General features: G+C 38.7%; 1 protein-coding gene and 1 non-coding gene across 3 annotated transcripts in view; one reads left to right on the top strand and one right to left on the bottom strand.

Moving 5' to 3' along the window:
• PDE11A (phosphodiesterase 11A) overlaps positions 1-23,508 on the top strand; it is a 443,979-nt gene that overhangs the window by 22,358 nt on the left and 398,113 nt on the right. The window lies entirely within an intron of this gene.
• On the bottom strand, positions 11,153-11,255 carry LOC129488927 (U6 spliceosomal RNA). The gene has a single exon (XR_008659771.1). It is a non-coding gene; the product is annotated as a U6 spliceosomal RNA (small nuclear RNA).

Below are 23,508 nucleotides of genomic sequence, written 5' to 3'. Positions count from 1 at the left end.
CTGAACTGCAAATATTGCAGAACGGCAAATGTTGCTGCCTGATCATTCTTCTGGAAGCTTCATCTCAGAGTGGCACCTGGCTGTATGAGGTGTCAGTCTGCCCCTACTGGGAGGCACTTCCCAGTTAGGCTACTCGGGGGTCAGGAAGCCACTTTAGGAGGCAGTCTGTCCGTTCTCAGATCTCAAACTCTGTGCTGGGAGAACCACTACTCTCTTCAAAGCTGTCAGACAGGGATGTTTAAGTCTGCAGAAGTTTCTGCTGCCTTTTGTTCAGCTATGCCCTGCACCAGAGGTGGAGTCTACAGAGGCAGGCAGGCCTCCTTGAGCTGCAGTGGGCTCTACCCAGTTCGAGCTTCCTGGCCGTTTTCTTTACCTACTCAAGCCTCAGCAATGGCGGGCACCCCTCCCCAAGCCTCACTGCCACCTTGCAGTTTGATCTCAGACTGCTGTGATAGCAGTGAGCAAGAATCCGTGGGTGTGAGACCCTCCAAGCCAGGTGCGGGATGTCATCTCCTGGTGTGCCGTTTGCTAAGACTGTTGGAAAAGCACAGTATTAGGGTGGGAGCGACTCGATTTTCCAGGTGCCATCTGTTACAGCTTCCCTTGGCTAGGAAAGGGAATTCCCCAACCCCTTGCACTTCCCGGGTGAGGCAATGCCTTGCCCTGCTTCAGCTCGTGCTCCATGGGCTGCACCCACTGTCCTGCACCCACTTCGGACAAGCCCCAGTGAGATGAACCCGGTACCTCAGTTGGAAATGCAGAAATCACCCGTCCTCTGCGTCACTCATGCTGGGAGCTGTAGACTGGAGCTGTTCCTATTTGGCCATCTTGGAACCTCCCCCCAAGCCTGGCATTTTAAAGATAAAAACCTAAGTCTTATCTTTGATTCCTTTCTTTTATTCACCTACCATATTAGGTCCATCAGAAAGTTCTTTTCATTTACCTGTAAAACCATCTCAAATCTGTTCACTTTTCTCCAACTCTACTACCATAACTCTTACATATGCCACTGGCACTTTAAGTGCCAGGCTTAAAGTCACATTCAAATATTGGAATATTAAGATTACGTTCAAATATTGGTTATTCAAATGTTCAAATGTTGAATATTTAAATGTTCAAATGTTGAACATTTAAATATTCAAATATTGGTTATTAAGATCTTCGTAATAACCTTTTGAGAAATGTAGAGTAGGTGATATCCTTTCCTTTACATAGATTAGGAAACAAGCACTGAGAAGTTAGGTCCTCTTTCTGAGGTCACAGGGCCACAGTGTTAGAGGAAGGACTCTGTGTTCCTCTCCCACTGTTCCTCCCATTCTTGAGTTTTGAGAGGACCCAATACCTACCTTCTTTCTTCCCTACCCTGAGCCAATTGAGATGAGAAAAAAGACAAAAAAGAAATGCTATGGGACATCAAAATATCACATTTATGGCTTATGAAACAGATATTGGGATATGGGCTTATATTTATAGGCATGTATAATTGTCAGCTCCAGAATTAGATAAACCTACCCTCCCAAGCACAGACAATGCTGGATACCCACAGTCCTCCGCATGCAAGGGGCCTGTCCCTTTGGAAATTACAGCATCGAGGAACTGAAGGACTGCTCTTTGGGGGTGGCCTGACTCCCAAGGATTAAAGGGAGGAAGGAACTAGGTTGTGCATGCCCTGTTAGTCTCCCTAATTCCCTCATCAGATAACTCACCCTACCTTTCTGAGGAGGAGCAAGGAATGGATCCAAAGGCTGGAGTTGTTAAGGGAAGTCTCTCCTCATGGAAAACAGAAAAGAGGGAAATATTGTTCCTCCTCTGACATATGCCACGCCACCTATTAGACTGTTATACCCGGAACATTGAGAGAACTCTTTCTTTCATGCCATGCCCCCACTCCCCATCCCAATACTCTCTTGCCTCTGCCTTATCTTCTTTATCTTTGGTTGCCCTGGCCAGAACCCTGGGTGTTACCTTTGATTCCTTCCTTTTATTCACCTACATATTAGATCTATTAGAAGGTTCTTCTGATTCACTCCATAAAACAATCTCAAATCTGTTCACTTTTCTGCAACTCTACTATCACAACTCTGATTCAAGTCACCATTATCTTTCACCCAGATTATTGAAACTGCTTCCCAGCTGCTCTGTCTACTGCTGTCTGTAACCATTTCTCACGTAGAATGTTCATGAGCAAAAGGAGTTCACCCTGGGTAGGCAGTGGATAGGATGGTAGAGCCAGATTATTCAAGGGCCTTGTTATCTTAGTCACCTTCAGTTGAAGACAGTGAGCCGTGGAAGGCCTGGGAGCAAGAAGAGGCATAGATCTGGGCTTCCCTGCACTCATCATCTATGGGAATGCAGGCAGATGACCTCTCTCTTTGGCCCTCAGAATCTCCATATATAACAAGGTGCGGGGATTAGGAAAATGACTTCTGAGACTCTCTCAGCTCTAAAATTCCATGTTAATTATGAAAACACAGAGGAGAAACCTTACAAAATAATTCTGCCCCAAACTTTTAAGCTACTAGCTTTGTAGCAAGTTATTCTTGGTGTTGAATGAGGCTCATGTCTGATCTGCTCGTACTGTGACTAGTGGCTGCTCTATCATGTTACCAGAGGGGCTCAGAGCTGTCATCTAACTGAAAGTACTGATGAGGTGACTTGTAACAAAGCTCTATTTGTGTAACAGCATGTTGTTTTATATATCTTTAGGATAGCTGGGGAAAAGCCATTCTTTGATACTGCCACTGGGTGATTTTTTTTTTTTTTTGAGACAGACTCTTGCTCTGTGGCCCAGGCTGTAATGCAGTGGCATGATCTTGGCTCACTGCAACCTCCGCCTCCTGGGTTCAAGCTATTCTCCTGCCTCAGCCTCCCAAGTAACTGGGATTACAGGTGTGTGCCACCAGACCTGGCTAATTTTTTGAATTTTTAGTAGAGACGGGGTTTCACTGTGTTGGCCAGGCTGGTCTTGAACGCCTAACCTCAAGTGATCCATCCGCCTTGGCCGCCCAAAGTGTTGGGATTACAGGCATGAACCACCATGCCCGGCCTTGGGTGATATCTTGAAGAAAGAAATTATCTGGGTCCAAGTTTGTTTCTGGGTCTTCCCATCAACTGCAATAAAGGATATAGACAACTATCATGTCATAGGATCTGAGTCCTTTTGTCTCCAAGTAAAAAAAAAAAGTCACAGAAAGTTTTTCTGCATAATTATTCATCTAAGAACATATAATAAGTCTACAGGAATGAGATAGGCCCTAGACATAGGAATAGTGGACAAAAGATATATGCCTCAAACTAACAACTTCACAACCTATAATTCTTTTATAGTTCTATGCACCTCAAGATTTCTGGCTTTTCCAACTGTAAGAGTCTCCAGATATCTCTGAGGACCCATGAGCAGTGAACAAGTTAATTAGTGATTAACATTAATAGAAATAAATTTACCACTTGATATGAGCAATAATGGGACCTAGGATAGGTTGACTGACTGAGAAGAGTAAAGAGAATCTACAAGGGAACTCAAGATGAACTGACTACCTCAGCTTTGCCAAAAGCCAACCATGTTTAAGTCAGGCCTGCCTGACTTGAAAGGGGCAATCAACAGCCTTCCTTAACCTTCTATCTATCATCTCACCTTCTGACTTGATGACTTTATTATTCTGACCCCAATTCTTCAATTATAAAAACAAACAAACAAACAAACAAAAAAAGAAGCCTAAGTAGAAAGGAAACATTGATGGTTACAATACAGAGATCAACTACTTTCTCAATGTTATATTTCTATAATTTCTTAGACAATCTACTCCATGATTGTTTCACATTGTAAGATTTATTATAAAATCTTCCAAAAAGTGAACTGAATTCAACATTATAATAACATAAGACTTCTGCTGATAAGACTTCATCCATACATTTTATAGTCCTCAAAGGATCAGCTGCAAAAAATTCATTTTTCAATTAACACACAGATGAAGAGCTCATATCAACTGTACCAAGCAACCCCTCCCCCCCAAAAATTAATAGTAATAGCCAGTATTTATTGAGAATATGTTATGCACTAGGCACTGTGGTAAGATTTAGTTATCTCATTTAATCCTCACAAGGTTCTATGAGATAGACATCATTACTTCCTACATTTTATATGTGAGGAAGCTAGACTTGAATAGGTTTAGTAACTTGCCCAAGTTTATACAGCTAGTAAGAGGCAGAGCCCAGATGCAAATTCAAATTATCCAGCTCTGTTTGGATTCTACAGTTTTACCATTATGGGAAATATTAAGGATTACATTCAGGTTCTGTTCACATGTTCAAGGCTGGATTCCTGTCCATGAAAGAACGTGGCTCCTTGATGGAATATGAAGTTCAAAAATCTGCTAGAATGCATTCCAGAAGCTGTTTTAGCCATTCACATCCATTGACATCAGGTAACTGATTATTTTTGTGCAAAGATCCCAACAATCGTGTCAGGTTTGGAGAGTTTGGAACAAGATGCCTCAGGAAACTTCATGGTTTGCAATATAATCCATTAATGCCTATGAAGGTGATACTACTACTACTACTACTACTACTACTACTACTACTACTACTACTGACAGTAGTGATAGTTAACACTTATTAGAAGCTTTCTTAATTTCCCCAAGGTCACACAGCTATTAAGTTGGAGAGCCAGGGTTTGAACCCATATTGTTGGAGCCACAGTTTGTACTCTTAACCACCACAAACTGCTGTCTCTGGTGTGGTATGTAAACAGTGAGTGGCAGTCTGTTCAATAACATCTTTTCACAATGCACTTTACCAAAGTTGTGAGACAGTGTTGCCAAGGACTAAACAATATTTCTGGAAGCTGTGTTGTGAGTGTGCAAAATGGATAGTTTCTTTAAATATGAAAAACTTTCATTTGTCATCACAACTAATCAGTACCAAAACCTGCAGGGAAGGAATCTGTTTATATTACTAGGAATTAACTGGAGGATATAGTTAACAGATTTCCTACAACATTTTAGAGAGTTTTCAAGGCAGAGTTTGAGTTGCTCTATGCAGGTCTTATACTTACATATATCCATCGTAAAACAAAGAGATGTATAATTTGTCTCTGAGAAAAAACCTGAAGCTCTAGTGTATACAAGCAAGCAGCTTATTCTAGAAAAAAACTGCACATTTCTCTTTATTGTGAAACTTTTTGTAAACTCTAGGTGACCTGTAAGTAGGGCACTGAAGTTACAGCCATACCAGTGATCTATTGGTCCAATAGCTTTTTGCTGTTTGGCTACAGGGAATGTCCTTTGGGGGCATTTGCTGCCTTTGTCATGGAATGGTTTGATTGCTGGAGCTAGACACCTACTGAAGCAATCAAAAATAATAAGTGGAGTGGGGTATAACATCCCCCAGAAAAACATCTAGGGACAGAATTTGGGAAATGGAGAGTTTCTAATGTTTCTAGTCTGATTCCTTTTCTGTATTCTGAATGTGGTGATATACTTGTGTAGCACTTTATGATTTATAAAATGCTTCACCATATAATACCTAATTCATTCTTGCTGTCTGAAAGGTAAGAATTACTATCCTCATTTGGAGGGTAAAGAAACAGTCTGAGAGAAGTTAAATGGCTCAGTTTTGGGGCTGAGCAGGGGATTCAGGACTTGTGGTATCATATGTAGTGCTTGTTATACCTCCCAAGAACTTCTTATGTGACCATGATCATGAGAGGTTTAACACAAGGGTTGATATCAGAAAATCATACATTTTACTGATGTATATATGTATCATCATATATATATATATGAACTTTCTGTTTTTGGAAAATATGGTAAAATCAGGATTCTTTACTTCTTTGGTCATTGCATTATTTTTATGAAACAGCCTATTACTGGAAAAAATATTTGAAAGACATTTGCAATTCATGATGTTCCTACTCTTCATGAAGCAAGAGCTTCAAGCTTTTGGGAAGATATTTTATTTCTTCTATGTTTTCCTTCTGCAGAAGTCAATCTTTGCTAATATATTTAATCATAGACTGGAAATAATAAAAAGACCTGGTGTTGAACTGGTCACAAGAAGAATGGCAAGCAGTATTAACTTCTCCCTCTGTTCTAGTACATTAGGCTGAACATAAACTACTGTTTGTACCACTGACAAGTTTCTTTATGGTTTTTGAGCTGTATTAAACACCAACATGGACAGAGGCCTTGAGGACAAATTGCTAACCCTTCAAAGTAACATAGTGTGATGAAAAGAGCCCAAGCTTTAGAGTTAGCATCCTGGCTCAGTTATTGGTAAATTACTTAACACGAGATAAGTTACTTAGCTTCTCTTAGCTTCAGTTTCCACATATATATAATGGAGCCAATAATATCCACTTTGCATGGTTGTTGTGATTATTCTATGTGTGCAAAACTCTGGCACAGATATTTTGCATACATAAATGCACAGGTTATATGGTAGGCTCCTGGTACATGATAGCTATCATTGCTATTATCTGAGGAATCAATAAGTCTTGTAATTACCTCAATTTCTTTGCAGTTTAAACTGATCACAAGTCTCAATTTAGTGCCTGTTTTAAAGGCTAGCTCACCATATGTGGTGCTGGAGTAATTGGTATGACTCTTAGGTCTCCGCTTGTCTACTGGCTTAGAAGATCAAGATTCAAAGCCAAAGTTGTGAGCCATCTGCCACTGCAAAACCAGATTATGTTGTCTTTCTCTCTTCAAAGCAAGTTTTGATGTCTGAAGAACCTTGATCTGTCTTTTCTGGATAATCAAATCTGTGTACCTTAGCAGGATTTGGCTAATATCTTGAATTTAGTGTGAAAGGAGGACCCAGTGGAGAAATTCCCTGGGGAATTCATGCTAATTATGAGCCATCAATATGAATCATCTGCCCGTGACAGATACTGTCTGTTAGGGAAATAGCATTGATTCTTATTAAAAATGTACAGTTCCTTAAGTTCCATTTCACAAATGGGCACCCAGTACCTAATATCAGCCAGATATAATACAATAATACAATAATATAAGATTGCATTGCAAAAACCACAACCAGAAATTATCTTTGTGACAATATCAGTTAGAAACTGTAACTAAAGGCAAATTATTTTTTTTTATCCTGTAAAAGGAAAAAACACCTATAAAATCTTTAGCAGCCGTGGACTCCTCCGCCCCCATGTCCAAGGGGGCCAGCTGTCCCTTGCCTCCCACCATTCTCTCTAACGATTTAACATGAGGTTAATACAGAGCAGCTTTGCAGCAATAAGCAATGCCTTGGTTAAGCGCTCTTACCCCTAAGTGTAGGGTTTTTGTTTGTTTGTTTGTTTGTTTTTAACTTCTATGTAATATAGTTATAATTTTGGAGGCTTCATGGCAGAGTATCTTGAATGCTTGCAAGTTTTTAAAATCAAGTTTAGCATCCTGAATGTTACTTAACAAAATCACATACTGAGGCCCATTGTGGGGAGAATGGAAAGTCCATCATGTAAAATAGATTAGCTACACATTAATATCTTTCAATTTGCCACCAGTTTATTGACTTGGAATAGCCATTTACTCTTTAAAATTGTACACGTAAGGGGAAAGTTCCATGTTAGATCTTTCAGAACATGAAATAGATGAAATATGTAACCAGGATGGATTTTTTATTTTTATTTTTATTTTATTTTGGTTTTTTTTTTTGAGACAGAGTCTTGCTCTGTCACCAAGGCTAGAAAGCAGTGATGTGATCATGGCTCACTGCAGCCTTAAACTCCTGGACTCAAGCCATGTTCCAGCCTCCGCTTCCTAAGTAGCTGGGACTACAAATGTGTGCCACTACACCTGGCTAATCTTTTTCTTTTGTAGAGACGGAGTCTCAATGTGTTGACAAGGCTGGTTTCAAACTCCTGGCCTCAAGTGATCTTCCCACTTTGGCCTTCCTAAGTGTTAGGATTACAGGCATGAGCTACCATACCCAGCCTTAGGATTAATTTTATTTAATTGTGTGTATCTTTAGAATGTTTGAATAAGAACTATTTATGAGGTATGTGAAGCCAGCTGAGGCTGCATAAGAAAATTACATTTACTAATTGTCCTTTTTCCTCACATAAGAACCCAGACCCATTTAGAAACAGAGAAAAGGAATAGTAATGTTTACACCATGCCTTTACGATTTTTCGAAAAGAAAGCAAAAACCTTTTATGTGAGAAAATTACTTTTGTGTGATCATCTAAACTTTGGGGCATATGATTAATATGGGCCTTATCAGAAATTTATGTTCAAGGCAGTCCTTTAATTTGCAGGCTAGTTCAGCTGTTTTGTAACATCTAGGGGGATAATGCTTGAAATATTGTCTTTTCGAGGAGAAAAGGATACAGGGCAGATGTGAAACTGGACAAATAGCACTTCCAAAGAGGAATTTAGTGCTTTTGATGCCTCGGCAATGACATCTGTCATCCAAAGTATTATAAAAAACTGGAAAACTTGCCATGCAGACTTAAAATAAATATTAGCTTCTACCATTTTTGAAAAAAAACAGTATGTGTGTGAAAATAGCTCATTATAGGTCTTATCTAGTTAAAAGTTAATACTGAATATGCCTTCTTTGCAGAAGTCACATGGTTCTTTAAAAATTTTCTGGCCGGGTGCGATGGCTCACACCTGTAATCCCAGCACTTGGAGGCCGAGGCGGGCAGATGACGAGGTCAGGAGTTCGAGACCAGCCTGACCATTATGGTTAAACCCCATCTCTACTAAAAATACAAAAATTAGCTGGGCGTGGTGGCGCATGCCTGTAGTCCCAGCTACTCGGGAGGCTGAGGCAGAAGAATTGCTTCAACCTGGGAGGCAGAGGTTGCAGTGAGCTGAGATTGCGCCACTGCATTACAGTCTGGGTGACAGAGCAAGACTCTGTCTCAAAAAAAAAAAAAAAAAAATTTCTGAGCTTGGCACAGAGGCTCACACCTGTAATCCCAGCACTTTGGGAGGCTGAGGCAGGAGGATTGCTTGAGCCCAGGAGTTCGAGACCAGTCTGGGCAGCATAGTGAGACCTTGTATCTACTAAAACTCAAAAAGATTAGCTGGCCATGGTGGCTGTGCCTGTAGTTCTAGCTACTCAGGAGGCTGAGGAGAGAGGATCACTTGAGCCTGGGAGGTAAAGTCTGTAGTGAGCTATGATTGAGCCACTACACTCTAGCATGGGCAACAGAGTGAGACCCTGTCTCAATAAATGAATACATAAATAAGTAAGTAGATAAAAATTTCTGACTGCTCATTTTTATCATTCTATATTTATTGACTTTAAATTACCTGCATGTCAGACACTAGTATCAAAGTCATAAAAATTACCTGGACAAAACAATGTAGAAAGAACTGTAAAAAAGGAAGGCAATTCTATTTAGTAGATTATCTGTAATAAATGGTAATGTCAACGCATAGTAAAAGAAAAAGAAAAGTGAGCAAATTGAGGTATGTAGTTCTCTGAAGAAACATGCCGCTTTAGTATCAATAAGTCTATGGAGTGAAATTTTAGTTTAGTGGTTTAGCCACAGTGTTCCTATTAACATAACAAGGGTTGGGTTGTTAACTGCTCATGTTGCTAACTTGTAACCCTAAGAACTCTGTGCATTCAAAACAAAATGTGTGCTGAACATGTCGGAAAGGGCAAGAGCTTTAGTTCTTCAATTTTCATTATATTGTCCATTGCCTTTAAAAAATTGTGAAATGCATCATATATTCAAATGGAAGAATAAAAAATATACGTACAGCATAAAGAAGAATAAACTAGACATCCTTCTACTCACACCAGATTAAAATGTAAAACACTAGCTGGGCACGGTGGCTCACACCTGTAATCCTTGCACTTTGGAAAGCCGAGGTGGGCAGATCACTTGAGGTCAGGAGTTCGAGACCAGCCTGGCCAACATGGTAAAACCCTGTCTCTACTAAAAATGCAAAAATTAGCCAGGTGTAGTAGTGCACTCCTGTAATCCCAGCTACTCAGGAGGCTGAGGCAGAAGAATAGCTTGAACCCAGGAGGCAGAGGTTGCAGTGAGCCGAGATTGCTCTGTTGCACTCCAGCCTGGGAAACAAGAGTGAAACTCTGTCTCAAAAAAAGAGAAAAAAATGCCACTACATTGAAATCTTCTGGTGCCCTTTCACAATAATATTATCCTTCCTCTTGTCACCACCACTTTCATTGGCATGTTGAGTGTTGTGTGAGATATCCCCTTGTTTCACTCCCCATGACTTTGCCACCTATCTTTGTTTTCCTATACAATATGCTATTTAATTTTGCCTGCTTTTGAACTTTGTATAAATGGAATCATTCTACATGTATTCTTTTGTTTCTTTTTCTGCTCAACATTATGTTTTTGAGATTAATTCATGTTGAAATGTGTATCAATAATTTCCAATGCCGTATAATGTTCCTTTGTATAAATATATCACAATTTATCTGTTCTACTATTGACAGACTTTTGAGTTATTTCTCGTTATTTTATTTTATTTTTATTTATTTATTTTTATTTTTTGCTTTTATCGATAATGCTGCTATGGGCATTTTGTATAGGTCTCCTGGAATCTTGGCATCATATTTGCATGACTGCAGACTTTTAACTATTCATTTTTGTAACTTTTATGTATTTATTCTTAACTCTTAGGTTTGGGGGTACTTGTAAAGATTTGTTATATAGGTAAACTTGTGTCATGGGGGTTTGCTGTACAACTATTTCATCACCCAGGTATTAAGCCTGGTACCCAGTATTTATTTTTTCTTCTCCTCTCCCTCCTCTCACCCTCCATCCTTAAGTAGACCCCAATATCTGTTGTTCCCTTTTTTGTGTTCATGAGTTCTCATCATTTAACTCCCTCTTATAAGTGAGAACATGCAGTATTTGGTTTTCTGTTTTTGTGCTAGTTTGCTAATAACTTCCAGTTCTATCCATGTTCCGGCAAAAAACATGATCTCATCCTTTTTATGGCTGCATAGTATCCATGTGTATATGTACCACATTTTCTCTATCCAATGTGTCATTGATGGGCATTTAGGTTGATTCCATGCATGTCCTGCAGAGACATTGATTCCATGTCTTTGATTGTTAATAGTGCTTCAGTGAACACTCGTGTGCATGCTTTTATGGTAGAATGATTTATATTCCTCTGGTTATATAGCCAGTAAAGGGATTGCTAAAAATATGAAATGCCTCATGAATTTGCTCATTATCCTTGCACAGAGGCCATGCTAATCTTCTATCATGCCGATTTTAGTATATGTGCTGCCAAAGTGAGCACAAGCATTCATTTCTTAGTTATTCAGTGTTGATCTTGTTCTGCTGCATCTTCCTCTTTACAGTGAATATATATGGGGCCAGGACCACCATGGTCACCAGAGCACAAATTCTAGCTTTCCCTACCAAGCCCATTCCCCTCATGGCCACCTGGTCTATGGACAGGGTCCTCATTTACCTCCCAGCCAAGAAAAAAACAGGCTACTCATGGTGGGTGTGGAAGTATAGGCCATGCAAATGTTCTGGGGTGAACTCAGTGAATGACTCCCCCTCAACCCTCTTTTCATATGTTTGTGTTTTCTCTTATTGTGGAGTACTGGTCCATGTCATTGGCCCATTTTTCCTATTGAATTTGCTTTTTTCTTATTGATTTGTAGGAGCTCCTTATATACATATATATTCTGAACACCACCCTCCTTATTGGTTGTATGTATTACAAATATTTTTTCTTCTTTATTGCTTGATTTTCATTTTTTTTAAATAATGTGGAATGAAAGAAGTCAGACAAGAATGCATATTGCATGGCTGATTTAGGTAAAACTCTAGAAAATGCAAACTACTCTCTAGTGACAGGAAGCAGATCAGTGTTATCTGAGGTGGGGCATGGTGGGGTGGGAGGGATGGAAGGTGGGATTAAAAAGGGCATGAAGAAACTTTGGTGGGAGTGATAGTTATATTCATATCTTGATTGTGGTCATTTCGTGGGTGTAACCATATGTCCAGACTAATAAGATCATATATGTTAAATATGTACAGTTTTTTTGTATTTCAATTATAGCTCAATATATCTGCTTTTTTATGAAAAGAAATTTGAGTATTTACATTAAAGGGTATCTAATCTATAACCCTTATCAATTTTTTTTATTATACTTTAAGTTCTAGGATACATGTGCACAACATGCAGGTTTGTTACATAGGTATACATATGCCATGGTGGTTTGCTGCACCTATCAACCCGTCATCTAACTTTTAAGCCCCCCATGCATTAGGTATTTGTCCTAATGCTCTCCCTTCCCTTGTCCCCCACCCCCCGACAGGTCCTGGTGTGTGATGTTCCCCTCCCTGTGTCCATGTGCTCTCATTGCTCAACTCCCACTTATGAGTGAGAATATGTGGTGTTTGGTTTTCTGTTCATGTGTTAGTTTGCTGAGAATGGTGGCTTCCAGCTTCATCCATGTCCCTGCAAAGGACATGAACTCATTCCTTTTTATGGCTGCATAGTATTCCGTGATGTATATGTGCCACATTTTCTTTTTTTTATTTTTATTTATTTATTTATTTTTATTTTTATTATTATACTTTAGGTTTTAGGGTACATGTGCATAATGTGCAGGTTTGTTACATATGTATCCATGTGCCATGTTGATTTCCTGCACCCATTAACTCGTCATTTAGCATTAGGTATATCTCCTAATGCTGTCCCTCCCCCCTCCCCCAACCCCACAACAGTCCCCGGAGTGTGATGTTCCCCTTCCTGTGTCCATGAGTTCTCATTGTTCAATTCCCACCTATGAGTGAGAACATGCGGTGTTTGGTTTTTTGTCCTTGCGATAGTTTACTGAGAATGATGTTTTCCAGTTTCATCCATGTCCCTACAAAGGACATGAACTCATCATTTTTTATGGCTGCATAGTATTCCATGGTGTATATGTGCCACATTTTCTTAATCCAGTCTATCGTTGTTGGACATTTGGGTTGGTTCCAACTCTTTGCTATTGTGAATAGTGCCACAATAAACATACGTGTGCATGTGTCTTTATAGCAGCATGATTTATAGTCCTTTGGGTATATACCCAGTAATGGGATGGCTGGGTCAAATGGTATTTCTAGTTCTAGATCCCTGAGGAATCGCCACACTGACTTCCACAGTGGTTGAACTAGTTTACAGTCCCACCAACAGTGTAAAAGTGTTCCTATTTCTCCACGTCCTCTCCAGCACCTGTTGTTTCCTGATTTTTTAATGATGTATGTGCCACATTTTCTTTATCCAGTCTATCATTGATGGGCATTTGGGTTGGTTCTATGTCTTTGCTATTGTAAATAGTGCTACAATAAACACATGTATGCATGGGTCTTTATATTAGAATGATTTATAATCCTTTGGCTATATACCCAGTAATGGGATTGCTGGGTCAAGTGATATTTCTGGTTCGAGATCCTTGAGGAATCGCCACATTATCTTCCACAATGGTTGAACTAATTTACACTCCCACCAATGGTGTAAAAGTGTGCCTATTTCTCCACAGCCTCTCCAGCATCTATTGTTTCCTGACTTTTTAATAATCACTATTCTAACTGGCATGAGATGGTATCTCATTATGGTTTTGATTTGCATTTCTCTAATGACCAGTGATGATGAGCTTTTTTTCATACATTTGTTGGCCACATAAATGTCTTCTTTTGAGAAGTATCTGTTCATAGCCTTTACCCACTGTTTCATGGCATTGTTTGTTTTTTCTTGTAAATTTGTTTAAGTTCCTGGTAGATTCTGGATATTAGACCTTTGTCAGATGGATAGATTGCAAACATTTTTTCCCATTCTGTAGGTTGCCTGTTCACTCTGATGATAGTTTCTTTTGCTGTGCAGAAGCTCTTTAGTTTGATTAGATCTCATTTGTCAATTTTGGCTTTTGCTGCAATTGCTTTTGGTGTTTTAGTCATGAAGTCTTTGCCCATGCCTATGTCCTGAATGGTATTGCCTAGGTTTTCTTCTAGGGTTTTTATGGTTTTGGGTTTTACATTTAAGTCTTTAATCCCTCTTTAGTTAATTTTTCTATAAGGTGTAAGGAAGGCGTCCAGTTTCTGTTTTCTGCATATGGCTAGCCAGTTTTCCCAGCACCATTTGTTAAATAGAGAATCCTTTCCCCACTGCTTGTTTTTGTCAGGTTTGTCGAAAATCAGATGATTGTAGATGTTTGGTGTTATTTCTGAGTTCTCTGTTCATTCCATTGGTCTATGTATCTGTTTTGGTACCAGTACCATGCTGTTTTGGTTTCTGTAGACTTATAGTATAGTTTGAAGTCAGGTTGCATGACACGTCCAGCTTTGTTCTTTTTGCTTAGGATTGTCTTGGCTATACAGGCTCTTTTTTGGTTCCATATGAAATTTAAAGTAGTTTTTTTCTAATTCTGTGAAGAAAGTCAATGATAGCTTGATGAGAATAGCATTGACTCTACACATTACTTTGGGCAGTATGACCATTTTCATGATCTGATTCTCCCTATCCATGAGCATGGAATTTTTTTCCACTTGTTTGTGTTCTCTCTTATTTCCTGAGCAGTGGTTTGTAGTTCTCCTAGAAGAAGTCCTTCACGTCCCTTGTAAGTTGTATTCCTAGGTATTTTATTCTCTTTATAGCAATAAGGAGTTTTTGGGCTGAGACAGTGGGGTTTTCTAAATATACAGTCATGTCATCTGCAAACAGAGACAATTTGACTTCCTCTCTTCCTATTTGAATACCCTTTATTTCTTTCTCTTGCCTGATTGCCCTGGCCAGAACTTCCAATAGTATGTTGAATAGGAGTGGTGAGAGAGGGCATCCTTGTCTTGTGTTGGTTTTCAAAGGGAATGCTTCCAGCTTTTGCCCATTCAGTATGATGTTGGCTATGGGTTTGTCACAAACAGCTCTTATTTTTTTGAGATATGTTCCGTCAATACCTAGTTTATTGAGAGTTTTTAGCATAAGGGCTGTTGAATTTTATTGAAGGCCTTTTCTGCATCTATTGAGATAATCATGTGGTTTTTGTCATTGGTTCTGTTTATGTGATAGATTACGTTTATTGATTTGTGTATGTTGAACCAGCCTTGCATCCCATGAAAGAAGCCAACTTGATCATGTTGGATAAGCTTTTTGATGTGCTGCTGGATTTGGTTTGCCCTATTTCATTGAGGATTTTCACATCAATATTCAGGGATATTGGCCTCAAATTTTCTTTTTTTGTCGTGTCTCTCTCTGCCAGGTTTTGGTATCAGGATGATACTGGCCTCATAAAATGAGTTAGGGAGGATTCCCTCTTTTTCCATTGATTGGAATAGTTTCAGAAGGAATGACACCAGCTCCTCTTTGTACCTCTGGTAGAATTTGGCTGTGAAGCCATCTGGTCCTGGGCTTTTTTTGGTTGGTAGGCTATTAATTACTGCCTTAATTTCAGAACTTGTTATTGGTCTATTCAGGGATTTGACTTCTTCCTGGTTTAGTCTTGAGAGGGTGTATGTGTCCAGGAATTTATCATTTCTTCTAGATTTTCTAGTTTATTTGAGTAATAGCGTTTGTAGTATTCTCTGATGGTAGTTTGTATTTCTGTGGGATCAGTGGTGATATCCCCTTTATCATTTTTTATTGTGTCTATTTGATTTTTCTATCTTTTCTTCTTTATTAGTCTAACTAGTGGTCCATCTATTTTGTTAATGTTTAAAAAAAAACAGCTCCTGGATTCATTGATTTTTTTGAAGGGTTTTTCTTGTCTCTGACCCTTCAGTTCTGCTCTGATCTTAGTTATTTCTTGTCCTCTGCTAGCTTTCGAATGTGTTTGCTCTTGCTTCTCTAGTTCTTCTAATTGTGATGTTAGGGTGCTGATTTTAGATCTTTCCAACTTTCTGTTGTGGGCATTTAGTGCTATAAATTTCCCTCTCAACACTGCATTAGCTGTGTCCCAGAGATTCTGGTCCGTTGTCTCTTTGTTCTCATTGGTTTCAAAGAACTTCTTTGTTTCTGCCTTAATTTCATTATTTTCCCAGTAGTCATTCAGGAGCAGGTTGTTCAATTTCCATGTAGTTGTGCGGTTTTGAGTGAGTTTCTTCATCCTGAGTTCTAATTTGATTGCACTGTGGTCTGAGAGACTGTTTGTTATTATTTCCATCCTTTTACATTTGCTGAGGGGTGTTTTACTTCCAATTATGTGGTTGATTTTAGAATATGTGCTATGTGGTGCTGAGAAGAATGTATATTCTGTTGATTTAGGGTGGAGAGTTCTGTAGATGTCTATTAGGTCCACTTGGTCCAGAGCTGAGTTCAAGTGCTGAATATCCTTGTTAATATTCTGTCTCATTGATCTGTCTAATATTGACAGTGGGGTGTTAAAGTCTCCCACTATTATTGTGCAGGTATCTAAGTCTCTTTGTAAATCTCTAAGAACTTCTTTTATGAATCTGGTTGCTCCTGTATTGGGTTCATATATATTTAGGATAGGTAGCTTTTCTTGTTGCATTGATCCCTTTTGTCTTTTTTGATATTTGTTGGTTTAAAATCTGTTTTATCAGAGACTAGGATTGCAACTCCTGCTTTCTTTTTGCTTTCCGTTTGCTTGGTAAATATTCCTCCATCCCTTTTTTTGACCCTATGTGTCTTTGCACGTGTGATGGGTCTCCTGAATACAGCACACCAATGGGCCTTGATTCTTTATCCAATTTTCCAGTCTGTGTCTTTTAATTGGGGCATTTAGCCTATTTACATTTAAGGTTAATATTGTTGTGTGTGAATTTGATCCTTTCATCATGGTTATTTTGCACATTAGTTGATGCAGTTTCTTCAGTGTCATTGGTCTTTATATTTTGGTGTGTTTTTGCAGTGGCTGGTACCGGTTTTTCCTTTCCATATTTAGTGCTTCCTTCAGGGGCTCTTGTAAGGCAGGCCTGGTGGTGACAAAATCCCTCAGCATTTGCTTGTCTGGAAAGGATTTTATTTCTTCTTATGAAGCTTAGTTTGGTTGGATATGAAATTCTGGGTTGAGAACTTCTTTTTTTTTTAAGAATGTTCAATATTGGCCCCCACTCTCTTCTGGCTTGTAGGGTTTCTGCAGAGAGATCCACTGTTAGTCTGATGGGCTTCCCTTTGTAGGTAACCTGACCTTTCTCTCTGGCTGCCCTTAACATTTTTTCCTTTGTTTCAACCTTGGAGAATCTGATGATTATGTGTCTTGGGGTTGCTCTTCTTGAGGAGTTATCTTAGTGGTGTTCTCTGTATTTCCTGAATTTGAATGTTGGCCTGTCTTGCTAGGTTGGGGAAGTTCTCCTGGATAATATCCTGAAGTGGTTCCATTCTCCCTGTCACTTTCAGTTACAGTAATCAATCATAGTTTTGGTCCTTTCACATAGTCCCATATTTCTTGGAGGCTTTGTTTGTTCCTTTTCATTCTTTTTTCTCTAATCTTGTCTTCACACCTTATTTCGGTAAGTTGATCTTCAATCTCTGATATTCTTTCTCCCACTTGATAAATTTGGCTATTGATACTTGTGTATGCTACAGGAAGTTCTCGTGCTGTGTTTTTCAGCTCCAATAGGTCATTTATGTTCCTCTCTAAACTGGTTATTCTAGTTAACAGTTCCTGTAACCTTTTATCAAGTTTCTTAGCTTCCTTGCATTAGGTTAAAACACGCTCCTTTAGCTCAGAGGAGTTTGTTATTACCCACTTTCTGAAGCCTACTTCTCTCAGTTCGCCAAACTCATTCTCCATCCAGTTTTGTGCCCTTGCCAGAGAGGGGTTGTGACCATTTGGAGGAGAAGAGGCATTCTGGTTTTTTGAATTTTCAGTTGTTTTTTACACTGTTTTTTTCTCAACTTCATGGATTTATATACCTTTGATCTTTGAGGCTGATCATCTTTGGATGGGGTTTTTGTGTGGGGGTCCTTTATGTTGATGTTGGTGTTATCACTTTCTATTTGTTAGTTTTTCTTCTAACAATTAGGTCCCTCTTCTGCAGGTCTGCTGCAGTTTGCTGGAAGTCCACTCTAGACCCTGTTCACCTGGGTATCATCAGTGGAGGCTGCAGAACAGTAAAGACTGCTGCCTGCTCATTCCTCTGGAAGCTTCATTCTAGAGAGGCCCTGGCCTAATGCCAGCCAGAGCTCTCCTGTAGGAGGTGTCTGACAACCCCTGTTGGGAGGTTTCTCCCAGTGAGGAGGCACAGGGGTCAGGGACCCACTGAGGAGGCATTCTGTCCCTTAGCAGAGCTGGTGCACTGTTGCTTTTCATTCTTAATGGAAAACCCAAGTTCTTTTTCTTTTTTTTTTTTTTTTTGAGACAGAGTCTCGCTCTGTTGCCCAGGCTAGAGTGCAGTGATGCGATCTTGGTTCACTGTAACCTCTGCCTCCCGGGTTCAAGCAATTCTCCTGCCTCAGCCTCCTCAGTAGCTGGGACTACAGGCACGTGCCACCACGCCCAGCCCAAGCCCTTAATTTTAATACAACTTGATTTATTGGTCTTATAGAAATTTGCATTTTTGTTCTTATTCTTGAAACAGGGTATGAAGAAAAATATTCTCCTATAGTGTCTTTGGAAATTTTTATAAATTTGTTTTCATATTAAGTATTTAGCTTAATTGTAATTCCTTTTTTTGTGTTAGGGTGTGGGATATGAATACAATTTTGTTTTTTTCTATTTGAATAAGCAATTGACCTAGGGTCATTTATTGAGTAGTTCATCTTTTCTCATGATCTGTGCTGCCTGCTTTGCCATAAATCCATTTTTTATATGTGCATGGGTTTGTCACTAGGCTCTCTATTATTCTGTTGGTCTATTAATCTATGCCTTTATTACTATCACACTGCCTTAATCTCTGTAGCTTATAGAAAGTATTAATATCTAGTAGGGTGAATCTTCTCCTCAACCGCTATGCCTTGTTCTTCCTCAGGAGGGTCGTGACTTCAGCTGGCCCTTTATTCTTTCATGTCAGTTTTATAATCAGCTTGTTGAGTTTCACACATACACACACATACACACTCTGATAGGATTTCAATTGGAATTGCACTGAAGTTATAGGTCAGTTTAGGGGGAATTACTGATGTATGAGAGTCAGTCTTCCTATCCAACAATACGATATATATATTTTTCCAATTTAATCTTCTTTAATGTCTTTTATTTTTTTTTTATTATTATCATACTTTAAGTTTTAGGGTACATGTGCACAATGTGCAAGTTTGTTACATATGTATCCATGTGCCATGTTGGTGTGCTGCACCCATTAACTCGTCATTTAGCATTAGGTATATCTCCTAATGCTGTCCCTCCCCCCTCCCCCCACCCCACAACAGTCCCCGGAGTGTGATATTTCCCTTCCTGTGTCCATGTGTTCTCATTGTTCAATTCCCACCTATGAGTAAGAACATGCAGTGTTTGGTTTTTTGTCCTTGAGACAGTTTACTGAGAATGATGGTTTCCAGTTTCATCCATGTCCCTACAAAGGACATGAACTCATCCTTTTTATGGCTGCATAGTATTCCATGGTGTATATGTGCCACATTTTCTTAATCCAGTATATCGTTGTTGGACATTTGGGTTGGTTCCAAGTCTTTGCTATTGTGAATAGTGCTGCAATAAACATATGTGTGCATGTGTCTTTGTAGCAGCATGATTTATAGTCCTTTGGGTATATACCCAGTAATGGGATGGCTGGGTCAAATGGTATTTCTAGTTCTAGATCAATAGATGCAGAAAAGGCCTTTGACAAAATTCAACAACCCTTCATGCTAAAAACTCTCAGTAAATTAGGTGTTGATGGGACATATCTCAAAATAATAAGAGCTATTTATGACAAACCCACAGCCAACATCATTCTGAATGGGCAAAAACTGGAAGCATTCCCTTTGAAAACTGGCACAAGACAGGGATGCCCTCTCTCACCACTCCTATTCAACATAGTGCTGGAAGTTCTGGCCAGGGCAATCAGGCAGGAGAAGGAAATAAAGGGTATTCAATTAGGAAAAGAGGAAGTCAAATTGTCCCTGTTTGCAGATGACATAATTGTATATCTAGAAAACCCCATTGTCTCAGCCCAAAATCTCCTTAAGCTGATAAGCAACTTCAGCAAAGTCTCAGGATACAAAATCAATGTACAAAAATCACAAGCATTCTTGTACACCAATCACAGACAAACAGAGCGCCAAATCATGAGTGAACTCCCATTCACAATTGCTTCAAAGAGAATAAAATAACTAGGAATCCAACTTACAAGGGATGTGAAGGACCTCTTCAAGGAGAACTACAAACCACTGCTCAATGAAATAAAAGAGGATACAAACAAATAGAAGAACATTCCATGCTCATGGGTTGGAAGAATCAATATCGTGAAAATGGCCATACTGCCCAAGGTAATTTATAGATTCAATGCCATCCCCATCAAGCTACCAATGACTTTCTTCACAGAATTGGAAAAAACTACTTTAAAGTTCATATGGAACCAAAAAAGAGCCCACATCACCAAGTCAATCCTAAGCCAAAAGAACAAAGCTGGAGGCATCACGCTACCTGACTTCAAACTATACTACAAGGCTGCAGTAACCAAAACAGCATGGTACTGGTACCAAAACAGAGACATAGATCAATGGAACAGAACAGAGCCCTCAGAAATAATGCTGCATATCTACAACTATCTGATCTTTGACAAACCTGACAAAAACAAGCAATGGGAAAAGGATTCCCTATTTAATAAATGGTGCTGGGAAAACTGGCTAGCCATATGTAGAAAGCTGAAACTGGATCCCTTCCTTACACCTTATACAAAAATTAATTCAAGATGGATTAAAGACTTACATGTTAGACCTAAAACCATAAAAACCCTAGAAGAAAACCTAGGCAATACCATTCAGGACAAGGCATGGGCAAGGACTACATGTGTAAAACACCAAAAGCAATGGCAACAAAAGCCAAAATTGACAAATGGGATCTAATTAAACTAAAGAGCTTCTGCACAGCAAACGAAACTACCATCAGAGTGAACCGGCAACCTACAAAATGGGAGAAAATTTTCGCAACCTACTCATCTGACAAAGGGCTAATATCCAGAATCTACAATGAACTCAAACAAATTTACAAGAAAAAAACAAACAACCCCATCAAAAAGTGGGCGAAGGACATGAACAGACACTTCTCAAAAGAAGACATTTATGTAGCCAAAAACACATGCAAAAATGCTCATCATCACTGGCCATCAGAGAAATGCAGATCAAAACCACAATGAGATACCATCTCACCCCAGTTAGAATGGCGATCATTAAAAAGTCAGGAAACAACAGGTGCTGGAGAGGATGTGGAGAAATAGGAACACTTTTACACTGTTGGTGGGACTGTAAACTAGTTCAACCATTGTGGAAGTCAGTGTGGCGATTCCTCAAGGATTTAATGTCTTTTAAGACTTTTTTTTTAGTTTTCACTGTAAAAGTCTTACACATTCTTTGCTATATTGTATCCTAGGTATTTAAAAATATTTATTGATATTTTAAACAGTATATTTAAAAAATTATATTTTTAGTGAATTTCTGTGTTATCTAGAAATGCAATTTACTTTTGTTTATCAATTTGGAATCCAACAACTCTTATTTAAATTTTTATCCGTAGCTTGTTAAAGATTTTCTGTGTAAGCAATCATATCATCTGCATATAATGATGGTTTTCTTTCTTTACAATCCTTCACCTTTTATTTCTTTTTCTTACCTCCTTACTGTGCAAGAACCTCCAGTATCATGTAGAATGAGACTGATTATAACAGGTCTCTTTGTCTTGAAACTGAGTTTATAGAAAATGCTTTCAGTTTAATCATTAGGTATGAGGTTTCTGTGGGTTTTTTGAGATCCCCTTTATTGGGTTAAGAAAGTTCGCTTCTATTCCCAGTTTGCTAAGGAGGTTGTTGCTATTATTTTTAAAATAATAAGAGAATGCAGAGTTTTATTAACTTTTTCTGCCTTTATAAAGATATGAACTTTTTTACCTTACACTGTTAATGTGGTGAATTACTTTAATTGATCTCATATTAAACCAATCTTGCATTCCTAGGAAACATCAACTTGGTCATAAAAACTTATCTTTTTTTATACATTGTCTGATTTGTTTCACAAAAATTTTGGGTTTTAGGGTTTTTGCATCTATATCCATTCATAAGCAAGACTGGCCTATATTTTTATATTTTCTTTTTTGGCACCCAGGCTGGTGTGCAGTGACACAATCACAAGATTCACTGCAGACTCAACCTCCTGGGCTCAGGTGATCCTTTCACCTCAGCCTCCCAAGTAGCTGGGACTACAGGCACGTGCTACCATGCCTGGCTAATTTTTAAAAATATTTATAGAGACAGGGTTCCACCATGTTGCCCACTCTAGTCTCAAAATCCTGGGCTCAAGCAATCTTTCTGTGTTGGCCTCCCAAGGTGCTGGGATTACAGGTGTGAGCCACTGTGTCCAGCCTTTTTTTTTTTTCTTAGAATACCTTGTCGGTTTTGAAAGCAAAGTTATATCACAAATGCACTGGGAGAATGGTCTTTCTTTTTCCATTATGTAGAATAGTTTGTAATAAATTAGAATTGCCCAATGCTGTGATGTTTGGTAGAACTTCCTAGAAATCTATCTGGATCTAAGGATGTGTGTGCATGTTTAATGGGAATATTTTAAAGTACTGATTCAATTTCTTTAAAGCTTATAGGACTCTTTATGTTCTCCAGTTTTTTGAAAGATTTTTTGGATAAGTTTTTATCTATTTATTTAATCTAACTTTTCAAATTTATTGGCACAAAGTTGTTCATAACACCATTATATTTTTTTAATCTTTATAGCAACTATAGTTTTAGCCCCATTTTATTCCTGAGTTTTTAAAATATAAGGCCTCTCTCTTATCTCTCTTGATTATTCTCTCTAGAGATTTTCATATGTTATTCTTTTTTTGAACTTGTTAATTCTTGTCTTAGTCAGTTTTGTGCTGCTATAACAGAATACCATAGACTGGGTAATTTATAACAAACAGAAATTTATTAGTGCACAGTTCTGGAAGCCAGGGAGTCGAAGATCATGATGTCTGCATCTGGTGAGGGCCTTCTTGCTGTGGCATAACATGGTAGAAGGCATCATATGGTGAGAAGGCAAAGAGTGCTGGGGAGAGGCAGACCCACTTCTGCAATATGAACCCACTCAAGTGATAATGATATGAGTGTATTCATGAGGGCAGAGCCCTCATGACCTAAACATTTCTTAAAGGTCTCACTTCCTAATATCATCACAAAGGCAATTAAATTTTAACATGAGTTTTGAGGGGGAAAATCATTTAAACCCTAGCAATTGTCTTCATTATATATTTCCTGCCATTTTCATTAACTTTTGCTCTTATATGTATTATTTTTTCCATTTTCTTGAATTTATTTTGCTGTTCTTTTTCCCTAACTCCTTATGGTTAGATAATTATTGTCAAACATTTTTTTTTCCTGAGGTAAGCATTTATGACAGAACCTTTAAGAACTCTTTAACTGTGGACCACGGTTTTGATATATGATGTGTAATC

Source organism: Symphalangus syndactylus, chromosome 8 (genome assembly GCF_028878055.3).
Source record: "Symphalangus syndactylus isolate Jambi chromosome 8, NHGRI_mSymSyn1-v2.1_pri, whole genome shotgun sequence".
Taxonomy (NCBI): domain Eukaryota; kingdom Metazoa; phylum Chordata; class Mammalia; order Primates; family Hylobatidae; genus Symphalangus; species Symphalangus syndactylus.
The sequence above is the reverse complement of the archived record's forward strand: the minus strand, read 5'-3'. Positions and strand labels throughout refer to the sequence as shown.